Below are 12,770 nucleotides of genomic sequence, written 5' to 3'. Positions count from 1 at the left end.
GTTTCACTTGTCATCGCTTTCCTTCAGTTTCAAAGTCTTAAAAAAACTCGCAATGTAGGGATCTCAATAGTAAGAGAACATAACTGTCGCCAGTGATAAGTATTCTTGCATATCCTGCCTTGTTTTTTAGTCGACAAAGCTTGTCTCTCTTCACACCCATCTTCCGAATGATCGCCTCAGCATTGGGAAGGAACGTGCGCTTGGTACAGCCCCCGACTCCATGGTCTGATCACAAACAGATCGGGTGAGCTGTCAGTCCAGGTTGGAAGTAACGTTCGAAAGCACTAAAAATCTGACTTAGGAACGAGAAGACCGTGTTTTTTAAAAAAAAAACACAACAACAATACAACTGTATAACAAAAGAAAGACAGAGACAACAGCCGATGTCCAAAAAACAACAGGCAGCGTGCAAAACAACAAAAAGGTAACAGGTTATGTGCAAAAACACGCATCAAAAGAATGAAATAAAGGGATAGAAATGATGGGGAGTGAGCTTTTGACATGTATGGTAGAGGTAGATTTTCAATGTGTGTTTGGGTTTTTGGTAAGAAAGAAAGCACTGTGAGGTTCAGATCATAGGTGAGAGGTGAGGAGAGAGTGAGAGAGGCTGGGAGTTTAATAGTTTGATAGTGCGGGGGTAAAAACTGTTTCTGAGTCTAGTAGTCCGGACCCGAATGCTCCGGTACCGTTTTCCATGTCATACTAAACGCCAAAATTGTGTTAGTCCAGTCGTATCAATTGTCCTAAGATTACGGAAAATCGGATGCGACTGGTGCAGTCGACACCTATTTCTTCAGGATGGTCGAGCGGTTTAAAACAGCAAATTCACAGCTTCGTGTCTTTTAAGCTTTGTGTTTCACTCTCCAAATAGAGGCACGGGTTCAAATCCCACTCCCGACAATCAGGCGTTTTACCCATTCTTTTTTACCTGCCTTTACACTGTTTCAGTCTTGTTGTGCTCGCTGACAATCACAGTACGATGAAAACGGAGAAACTGCTTAGCAAAAACATAACGGACAGAAAAAAGCTTCGTAAACACGTGAATGTGATTAGCAGCAGTAAGGTATGTATTCAAACGTTTAAGGCTGATTTATAACAGCAGCAGAAGAAAGGGGCAGCCTTTGTGAGAATTCGCGGGTTTTTATGCTGCTTGGACTTCTTTCAAGCCTATGAAGTGACCCCCGTTTTATTTTCATTTTCAAACTTCAGAACCGAATAACAAAGAGGTTTCATGAGTGACAGCATTCCGTTCCAAATACCGTTTCCACGATGTATTCAGCGACGGGAATGAAATATTTTAGTGCTGGCTCAAATGCGAGGAATTTCAGAAAAACCTGGAAAAGCAACGCTTGCAGTAAATGACAAATGTAATGCGTGTAGTCAGCATGAACAGAACAACGCAATGCTCTGTAAAAACGATCTGAAGCCGCAATTACTCTTTTATCTCGGGCAGTTCATTCCGATACGTTTCCGCAGAATAAATGAAATGCCGAGCTCCAAACATGTTGTTGCCATTATTGTTGCTCCTGCTGCTGTAGTTTTAAGCTTTAATCAGTGGGTATGTAATGTTGTAAAAGGGCTGGACTACTTTGTTCAGTGCAAATTCCACTATGTGAATTTATGCTTTTTTAATATAAGCATTAACAATACAATGCGTGCTCAAAAACCCTTACTTATTAGCTTAAGAAACGGCAGTGTTTTGACAAAGTGTGGTATTCGAACAGAAAATGCTGAAGTGTTTAATACTTGCTTGTGAGCACATCTCCCTCGATTTAGACAAACTCTTGTTCGGCTGATGATTTCAGATCAAAATCTGAATCAAGTGGAAAGAAAGCTGAATTACGCTGGGTACTGGGTATCACTGTTACGCCATCAGGTCATGCTAGGAGGATTGGGGGGATGAAATTGACACAGAGGGACCCAATGTGGGGGCTGAACCCACAGTTCTGAGATTAAGAGATTCTTGCTCTATGGACTGCGCCTATATAACTATTGTGCTACAGCGGTAATGTTTCTGGGTGTGGATGAACATGACATTATAGACTGACAGCAGGAACAGGTGGCCCACAGGCAGTGACAGTTTCGCTATATTTGGCTGCAGTATATTGTGTTGAGAGCAGCATTAACTTTCCTGCAGAGATGGGAGTGCCTTTAATACAGCTCTTTCAATCGGACAGAGTAACAGGAACTGACCTAAAGTTTCGGCTGTGGATCCATCTCCACATGGGGGACAGTAAAATAGCGATGAAGTAATGTTTCTGGGTGTGGATGAACATGACATAATAGACTGCCAGCAGGAACACGTGGCCCACAGGCAGTGACAGTATCGCTATATTTGGCTGCAGTATATTGTGTTGAGAGCAGCAATAACTTTCCTGCAGAGATGGGAGTGCCTTTAATACAGCTCTTTCAATCGGACAGAGTAACAGGAACTGACCTAAAGTTTCAGCTGTGGATCTAACTCCACATGGGGGAAAGAGACAGTAAAATTGCGATGAAGAAACAGAAAGATTTGTGCTCGCTGCAAAGTAGGAAAGAGGTGGTCAGACACATGAAACAGCTTGGTGATAATTTGCAGTGACAATTTTATGTTATTTAGTACACGGATTTCTCTTCATGTTCCTTAAGATGTGTAATTTGTATGTTGGTTGTATGAGAACAGTTTCTCCTAAAGTCCTGTCAATTGACAGTGGAGAGCTAGCTGGTGCACATCTTCAAGAAGACTCTCTTTAAGGCGGTTACAAGTTTCTCGAACAAATCTGTGTCATATTTTTAAAATAGTTTAGCTAATGAGCAACGAGAGTACAAATAAATTCTCCCACCCTCCATTTGAAGATAAAACTCCATGTGCGAGTCAAAGTTTCCTTGAAGCTACTGATGTTCGTCATTATTGGACATTCCCGATGATATTGACTAAGAAGCTCAATTTTTACGTGTTGTAGTTCAACATGTGCAAAACATTCGTATCCCCTGCAAATATCGGCAAGGTCAGTGATATTCTCAACAATTTGTGCCATTGCAATTCGTGCGATTGGTGCCATACTTTTTCGAAATGTATACTGACATGCCAGGATCAGAGGGTCATATTTAAAAAACTGGTGCATTAAAATTTCTTGTACTTCAGGATTTTGATAGTCTGTTACATTGTCTTTCACACGGCGGTGTCAGAACTGTGAGACATTTTCATAATCGGGGGGAAGGCCGTAGCAATAAGCAGAAAGTGCAGTCACCTTTTCCCAGTGTAAGTCCGTGTTGTGGTGAGTTTTTAAAATTGGTTTGCGATTTTCTGAAATATATTCCATAACAAAATATAATTTGGACAGTCGCTATTTATTTGGATATTCCTTTTCAGTGAAGATGTCTACAGTATTCCAGCCGGATTAGTACTGATCGAAGAGAGCCATCTACAGGCGAAAGGCGACATAACATCACAGCAGCACCATTTAAGGTGGAACGAAAAACACGCATAAGAAGCTGGCGAATAAGAAGCTACTGTAACTTCAGCCTCGTAGCAGACCCTTGGAGGCACGCTCAAAATAATCATCTTTCCAAGTACTTAAGAGTCATATTTAGATCGCTTTACTGCAATTTTATGTGATTGATGGGAGATGTGAAGCCATCGAGCCTGTACTGCACTTTCACATTGAAACTGAAGCCATTTCTCATGCTTTCTCTCAGTTTCGGGGCTGCAATTGAGTGTAAAGGAGGCGACTTGAAATTGAAACGTGTAATCACCTTACAGAGGGTCTTCACGACGGGGTGCGTCAGCTAGTTCTCCATTATTGTCAGTTTACTGGACTTCTGAAGAAACCTATCTACAGCGAAGATACAAACTGCACAGTTTAAGGCACATGAAGAGAAATCTGTTTGCTGATTGACTCAAAAAATGTCGATACAAATAATCTGCCAGGCTGATTTACTTGTCTGACCACCTCCCTCAGTTCCCCTTTGCTGTTAGCACAATTCTTTCAGTTTCTTTTCTTGTATTTTCCTTGCTATTTTAGTGTTCCCCATGTATAGATGGATCCACAACCGAAACCGTTTTCACCCTGTGTTTCTGCAGCGTCAGTCTGTATGAGGAGCACACCTTGCACAGCTCCAGTGGCGCAATCGGTCAGCGCGCGGTACTTATACAGCAGTGCACAGCGGAGTCATGCCGAGGTTGTGAGTTCAAGCCTCACCTGGAGCAGTGTCTTTAGCTACTGAGAGCAACTTTCGAGTTTAGATACTGTTAGGTATTTGATGGAGATAAATTAACATCAAACGAACAAGTAAAGATTTATTTCGAGTCACAATCAAAGAAGGCTCCACAGCTGAAACGTTGTGTTTACTTCTATTTTCAGCATGGAATAAACCTATACTTTTCCATTTGCAGCCCACGCATGCTGTGATGCAGCTCCCTACTTAAATTTCTATCAGCTGTGTACCTCCAGTTGACCTGTACATAAATATATGAGAGAGGTCTACTGAGACAAGAGGAGCACTGAAGACTTGATAAAGCTCTCGCATTAGATTCTGTGTTTATGTTGTTCCCCAGATTTGTTTTTAATGTTCTTTTTCTTTTGAAGTTGTTGCGTTTGGTTTTTTTTCTGATTGGTAGCTACAACGGGTCAGTTGCAACAAACTGGCTGCTGAAATTTGTCAGCAGCTCTGTAGCAAACCTGTTCTCAATTGCAACAAACCTAAAATAACAGCTGCTCCCCATTAGATGTTACTAAAGTAGGAGACTAAGCAGACGAAGTGGAACAATAGATTACATTGGAACTGTCCTGAATGAAGTGGAAATAATATCGTCAATGAACAATTGCTTTCCAGACACTACAATTATTCACAAGGAATTTTATCAATACTTATTTTATTAATAAAAGTGTAATATCTTAATAATCAACTTTAATGTTATCTTTATTAGTAGCTGTATTACAGGTAATGCATGCACAGACTTTATTATACTATAATGAATTTTCAGATATCCCGGGGAGAGAACTGAAATGAAGGAAATACATATTTAAAAGGGGTGTAAGTCTTAAATGTGTTCTGTCACATAGGGGTGTTAATTGAATAGATTTGTTGTAATATTATTTGACTCTACACTTGTGTTTCTCAGGAGACAGCATTAATATTGGGGATTTGCGGATACAGATAATAAGTTGTACTATACAGGCAAATGTATGGTTACCTTAATGAAAAAAAACTCTTATCATTACCCTTTTCAACATTATTATTTAAGACAGTCTTTCAGAACAGTATTCTCGTATTAGTGGCTATAGTCTAATGATAATGGTGGTGAAACAGGCGAAATGTGCAGAAAGAATTGGAGATGGAACAGGAGACTCATCCAGTCGATAGAAAGCTTGGGTAGGACTGCACTAACACCGTGCCAGTGCTTAGTAGCGTAAAAATAATACGTGGTTTAACAATATCAACTGCTCTTCTGTGAGCTCAGCTCCACTACTAGTAATACATTGCCCAAATTTTCAAATTGGATACATGTGTTTTCTACGTGTATGTAATAGGTACTTTTTTGTTTTAACTGATTTAAAATATAATCTTTATAAAACAGACAAAGGGTTTATGTGTCGCGCTGAAATTCACACACAAGTAAGGAAAGATATCGCGCTTAGGAAGAAATCCAGAGTGGAGACGCCGGCGATTGAAAACAACCACATACAGCCTGTATGTGCTCTACCACTGAACAAACTTCCGACAACTACTGTATCTTTATCTGCAGCACTTTCTTTTAGGAAGAGTGAGGAGTCTACAAGCCTAGAAAATAAGACAACTAAGTGAACGACAAATTTTCACTTTTTGATTAAAGAACATAAAAAACACCTTTCTTCCAGCCAAATTCAAACCAGAGAACAAAGAGTTCCCAGCTGTTTCCACTATATTCCTCCGCTCTTACAACTGAGTTATCGAAAACACAGGAAGCCCACCTTTTGTCTTACATAAAGCACAATGTAGTGCAGCGGTCCTATTTATTTAAAACCCAGTTCGAAATCAAATCTCATTCCCATAGTCCTGTTTAGTTTGAATTTAAGCTGTGTAGCAGCAATGCTTGGTAATAAGACAGAATTAAGCGTTGCTGTGCTTTCCTTAATGAGGCCCCATCTCACTCTCCATCTCTGTGGTTCAGCCACAGAGAAAGTATTCATGCAGGCTGATTTAAGATGTTTTCTTTTGATAAGGGACAGCTCCCAAACGGGGATGCACTTAGATAAGCCTGGCTTTCATGATCAATGGTCATCCATTGGCGCCTATCTGTCTAGGGAGTGCCAAATGGACATCTGGACTGCATTCCTAAGTGTCAGGAGTAAGTGACTAGTATCTCACCTTGATCAACCAATTAGAGACTGGCAGGGTGTGGTAACACCATGTGGGTCTCCAATGCCTGCCAAACTCTCAACCAATCAGAACACATCTGTGTCTTGGTCAAAAAGGGAGCGCAAGCTCAGATCAGGGCTCTCCTTGGCCATTTTCGCACATCCTCAGAGACAATCACGTGACAAAGGCTGTTGTCTGCAAAGGGACTTGGACTTTGTTCTAAGCGCGGGGCCGAGGATCCCGTACGTACTCAGAATTCTACCAACGTGAACGCTCCGCTTGATCAACGGCAGCCCACAGTTGGACCCTCGTCGACAACCTGAATAGCTTATTCAGAAGCAGCGCTGGACCGGGAACGAACCAGCTTCTTCCTGGGCAAAAGAGTGACTTGTGAGGACTAGCCGTCACACTGCATAGAGTGCATAGTGCATAGAGACTTTCTACTAGCCAGCCGGACTGCTGGTAGATCCCCTCGGAGCAACGACTGCCCTGCGCGCCGCAGTCAGATTCCTCCGCCCGTCCTACTCCGAGCTGCACCTCGACTGGTTGGCCAGTAGCCAGAGGACGCCAGGACAATACCCATTGGACAACCGCTGGGACCGAGGCTGCAACAGAGCCTGTCAGCTGGTTTGGTGTTCGTGCTGGGAAATTCCAAATCCATACACAGTGGATAAGTAAACCCCATGTTCTACATTGCGTCTCGAGAATTCAGTTGTACCTCAACACAAGTTGTTATCAATTTAATTCATGAGTAATGTATTTACTTCCGAGTTTAGAGTAACAGTGGGTAATAACACTGATTAGCGATTTGGTAACCGAACGATATATATTGACATATATTCTCTGTTGTGTATCTCTTTGTGTTTGCATCTCTTCGAGATTATATACTTTGTATATTGATAACCCTCACAGTAAGGTCTGCTGCTCGTATCCAGGCAGACTAGTATATGTTTGGTGCACAATTTATTTGAATAAATGTATCTCGTGTATTGAACCCGTGTGTGTGCGTTGTTAGTTGTTCTGACGATTGATTTTCTAAAAACCACAACGAACAACCTCGTGATTACTGCTACAATTAATAATTGTCTCAGTAAACCCATCAAACCTCTACACTTGTATAGTATAATTTATTATCTGTACCCGCAAATCCCCAATATTACTGCTGTCTCCTGAGAAACACAAGTGTAGAGTCAAATCATATGAAATAATACAACAAATCTATTCAATTAACACCCAGATGTGACAGAACACTTTTAAGACTTTAAGACCCCTTTAAATAAGTATTTCCTTAATTTCAGTTCTCTTCCCTCCATGGGATACCTGAAAATTCACTATAGCATAATAAAGGCTGTGCATGCATTACCTGTAATACAGCTACTAATAAAGATAACATTAAAGTTGATTATTAAGAAATCACGCTTTTATTAATAAAATATGTTTTGATAAAAGAAGTCTTAATAGAACCTAGGTAAATCCCTGTAGTAGTCTAACACCTACAAAAAAGAAAAAAAAAACAGAACAACTTCAAAACAAAGAGAAAAAGAACATTAAAAACAAATCTGGGTAACAACAAAAACACAGAAAAGTGAGTGCTTTTTCAAGTCTTCGGTACTCCATCGTGCTCCTCTCGTTTCAGTAGACCTCTCTCATATATTTGTGTATAGGTCTGCTGGAGGTCCATTGCTGATGGTAATTTAAGTAGGGAGCTGTGTCAGCATGTGTGGACTGCATAGGAACAAGTAAAATTTTATTCCATGCTGAAAAGAGAAGCAAGCAACGTTTGAGCTTTGAAGCCTTCTTCAGGTCTGACAAGGAACAAACCTTTACTTGTTCCTTTCATGTTAATTTAGACCTGATCTCCAGCAAATACTTAACAGGACCTAAACTGGTCAGTTAGTTTAAATAGTTGAAAATATAGGCCACACTGCTCCAGGTGAGGCTTGAACTCAATCTCAGCATGAGTTCGATCGCACCACTGGAGCTGCAGAAGTCTTTTTTTACACAGACTAATGCAATTGCAATTAGTCACGAAACAAACGAGAACTGCAGCTGTACACTTGAGACAGGACGCTACTGTATTAATTTTGTTTAACACTCCAGTCGAACAAGCCGACATGTCACTATTGCTAAATCATTACAAAAGACGCCAACTAATGACCAGTTTTATTTTTAACAGAACTTTACTGAAAGTTAAACTTATAAAACTACCTGAGCAAATAAATACAACAATTATTGTTCCTCTGACCTTCTCAGTATTTCTTTTTTTAAATTAATACATTTATTTATCCACAGTGTGCCTTGTGCTTACTTTTCAGAACTCTCTCTCCTGTGTCAGTAAGAGCTTACATTTCAAGTTAAGTTCTTTAATCAGTTCCAATATCTTCCTTTCAAAGTAGGGAAGAGCAAGCTGGCATGTTGTTTTGCCTGTGGTTATTCTTTATGACTATATCTTCTGACACCTGTGCACAATCCTACAACATTACAAGAGAAGCACTATAACAGGAGTCATAAAAATGCAAGAAGCCACTTTGAACAATCTTTCGGAATTGTAAAACAACTAACGCTTTGCTTGGCTGTCATTTGGTTTGTATACCAGTCCATCAAGAGCCAGCACCATCATCATCAGGTCATGTGCAGTCCTACACAACCTTGCGATTGACTGGGATGAGCTACCTTTTCCATCTCCATGGCATGCAGCACACTCTGGCTGTTTCAACACAGTCATTATTGGACCACAGTGCACTGTCTCTTCTGTCCTGTGGCTATCATAATCACTTTTAAGAAGCCAAGTTTTTTTCTTTAACATGTGCTTGGGTGCCACCCATTTCCTTATTATCCCTGCTTTCCACTGATAACCACAAATACAGAGACCCATCACAATAAAATACTTAGCAAATCTATTCAGTTGACTCCCAAATTTTATAGAACATATTAAAGGCTCCCACTCCATTTATATAACCATTTGCTCTGTTCTGTTCTCTTCACTCCCTAGCATATCTTAAAACTCACAGCTACTAGTAATGATTGACATTAAACATAAATAGTGAATGACACTTCTGTAAATACACACATTCATAAACTTCATTATTAATAAATATGGTATGAGTGTAAAGCAATTTTAGTTAATATTCCAATACATTTCCAAGCAACAGATTATTTCCACTATATTTGGGAGCCTTCTAATGCAATCCTGCGTTACACCGAGTACGGTACTAAGCCATATGAAGACATAATTTAAATTAGTCCGCTACTTTAGTTACTCTGGAGTGCTGCAGTTGTTACTTTGTTTTCATTGCAATTGAGAACAGGTTTAGCTCGGCACTGCGTACTAAGCACAGCAGCAAAGTTTGTTGCAATTGGACTTAAGGTGGAGCACAAGTTTAGACGGCATCTGCGTTCTAAGCACGGGTTGAACTCCTGTTAGTATGCTACTTTCAGTTCGATGCAATTGACCCATAGAGTTTTCCCTAATAAGGTCTGAATGAAGCTTAAGCAGAGCCAACCCATTGCTTTTATAACTTCCATTAATCTCCACCCATCTTCCCTCGCTCACTTTTGATCTTTCTAAGCCAAGCATTTAACTGGAGTTCAGCCCAATGATACTGCTGAGAACCAGAGAAAAAAAAAATATATATTGTAACGCCCTCGCCTGGTGGTGAGGAGGAAGCGCCCCTAGGCGTGCATAGTACCGCTGGGCATGCTGGGAGTTGTAGCCGGGGAGAGTCTGAGGGTCAGCACGATGACCAGTGGCTGACCCTACCTGTGTAAATAATGTCCTAGTAGTTCTAGTGGCCTGTGTAGTCCTGTAAAAGTATAGTGTGTTGTTAGGTAATTACCACCCTAAAGATGTGTACGTGTTCTGTCAGTCTCCTCATGTGCATGTATATGCTGTGTTTGGTTTTGTGGTTGTTAAAGAATAAAGTTATTGCTTGGTTTGTTAATCGCGTCTCCACTGGTCCTTTGTTCTGAGAAAAACCTGTAAACGCTACATTGGTGTCAGAAGCGGGCAGGATGGACAAATCTTGGCAGACATTAGCCGATTCTGTCAAGTGCTGTCTGACTCTAAAAGAGACAGAACCCATCGGCAGCGCACATAGGGAGCCTGAGCAACTCCTGGGTGCGACAGGTGGCCACAGCCCTTACCAGGGCTATTCAATAGTGGTCCTGCCGGTAGAATTGGGGCGACCTGCTGCTACTCCCGCCCAGTGGATGCCCCAAAGAGAAGATACCCTCCCTGCCAGAGCCGATCAGCGATTCCCACACCCATCAGCGCGGGTGCAACCCGGTCGCTACGACGGGGCAGCGCCTTGGGAAACCTACGAGGTGCAGTTCCAGCTCGCGGCCCGGACGAACAGCTGGTGCCGGGCGGAGATGGCCGGCCACCTGGCGGCGGCGCTGGAAGGAGCGGCCTGCCAGGTGCTCCTGGATGTCCCGGAGGAGGACTGAGGCAAATACGCGGCGCTGGCAGCAGCTCTCCAGCTGCGCTTCGGTGTGGAGGAGGAGCCGGACCTGATGCGGGAGAGGCTGGCCCTGCGGCGCCGCTGACCAAAAGAGCGACTGGGCCCGGTCGCCGCGGATGTCTTGTTCCTCGCCCGCCGAGGATACCCAACTTTTCCCCAGAAGGCGCAGCGGGAGATGGCTCTCCAGGCCTTTCTCAAGGCCCTCTCACACGAGGAGGTGGCGCCATGTGCAGCTGGCCGCGCCGGAATTGCTGGAGCAGGCCTTGGCCCTTGCTACACGGGCTGAGGCCGTGTTCGGGGTGGCTGGAAGCACCAGCAGACGCAGGGCGCCCTGCCAGCAGACCGAGGCAGCGACGGAGGAGTTCAGCAAGGGGGAAGAGAAGCCAGCCCGTGCAGCAACCGCCACGGAACAGCCCCGCATGCTGTTTTGCGACCGCTGCGGGAAGAGGGGGCACCGAGCCCGGTACTGCTGGGCACCCGAACCTCGCACTCCTCGATCGGCGTCGGGAAACTAGAACAAAGCGGCTCAGGGCGGGAATGGCTGCCCGCTCTTGAACACCTCAACCCCCACTCCGGAGAGCGCTTTTAAGATCGGCGCCCCTCACGCCACCGTGGGGCGAGTTGGCTGTAGCCAGGGCCTGTACCTCCACTGCCAAATCGAGGACCAACCCTGCCTGGCCCTGCTTGACACCGGTTCATCGGTAACCCTACTCCGGCCGGGCGTCCTCCCCAACACTGAGGGCACCACCCCCCCAGGATGGGAGGCCTCCGGCCTGCGGCTAAGGACCATGAAGGGACAGCTCGCTGCAGTCCGGGGGAAACAGGTGCTTGCCTTCCGTCTAGGTGCAGCGACGGTCCGCCACCCCTGCTACCTCGCACCCATCCAGGAGGACTGCATTCTGGGGCTGGACGTACTGCAGCGAGTGGGGGCCAGTTTGGACTTGAGCTGGCAGGAGTTGGTGTGGCAGGGGTGACTTCACCTGGTGGAGGGCAGGCCCGGCGAAGGCCGAGGGACGCGGGCTTGCTGGAGCCAGGAGAAAAAGAGGCAGTGGTGGTGGCGGCGGCGGCAGTCACTGGGGCGGATTGGGCCTGCGAGTTGGAGAGAGAGCGTGCCAGATCCTGCCCCTGAGTCACCCGGGGGGCCAGACAAGGCGGCAGTGGCGGGGGCCAAGCGTTGCGTGGAAGCTAGGCGCACCGTTGAGGACCTCTACCAGCGAAGATGCGAGGGCCTCGATTGGGACCAGCGGCAGTGGCTCCAGGCGCTACTCACCCAAAACGATGACCTCTTTGCAGCAAAAGTGACTGAGCCCTCCGTGAGCCTGTGGTCTGCACCAGCTGTACTGGACCGAAAAAAAGACAGCTCATGGAAGTTCTGCGTAAAGTACTGCAAGCAGAATGAGGTCACCCGGAAAGACTCCCACCCCTTGCCGAGGATAGACGATGCCTTGGACTACATCACTGGGTCGACCTGGTTCAGCTCCCTCTGGCTCCTTCTCCCCAGGGCCTCTGGCAGTTTACTGTCATGCCTTTTGGCCTGTGCAATGCCCCGGCGACTTTCGAGAGGCTGATGGAGAGGGTGCTGGCATCGGTCCCGTGGAACCAGTGTGTGCTGTATCTGGACGATTTGCTGGTTCATGCCCGGTGTTTCAACCAGGCCTTGACGAACCTCCAGTTCCAGAACCGTGCTGGCCTGAGGCTCAACCCCCGCAAGTGCGAGCTCCTGCGGCGGGAGGTGACCTTCCTGGGACATGTTGTTGGACCGCGATGGGTGGCTACAGACCCAGGTAAGGTCGCTGCAGTGAGGGGTTGGCTGACTCCCCGCGACGTTGCAGAGCTGCGCAGCTTTCTGGGGTTGGCTTCGTATTACTGGAAGTTCGTCCGGGACTTTGCCAGCATCGCAAGGGCTGCCGTTTCGACTGGGACTCAGGCTGTGAGATAGCGTTCGGCTGGTTACGTGAAGCTTACATGCTGGCCTACCCCGACTCGCGG

At 45.0% G+C, this 12,770-nt stretch overlaps 1 non-coding gene across 1 annotated transcript; it reads left to right on the top strand.

Moving 5' to 3' along the window:
• Positions 1 to 4,095: 4,095 nt before the first annotated feature.
• On the top strand, positions 4,096 to 4,189 carry trnai-uau (transfer RNA isoleucine (anticodon UAU)). Its single transcript has 2 exons — positions 4,096 to 4,133; positions 4,154 to 4,189. It is a non-coding gene; the product is annotated as a tRNA-Ile (tRNA).
• The last annotated feature ends 8,581 nt before the right edge of the window (positions 4,190 to 12,770 follow it).

The sequence above is a fragment of the Lepisosteus platostomus genome, unplaced genomic scaffold, assembly GCF_059453375.1.
Source record: "Lepisosteus platostomus isolate fLepPlt1 unplaced genomic scaffold, fLepPlt1.hap1 Scaffold_127_H1, whole genome shotgun sequence".
NCBI lineage: Eukaryota > Metazoa > Chordata > Actinopteri > Semionotiformes > Lepisosteidae > Lepisosteus > Lepisosteus platostomus.
Note: the sequence above shows the minus strand (reverse complement) of the source record. Positions and strands in the feature narration are given on the sequence as shown.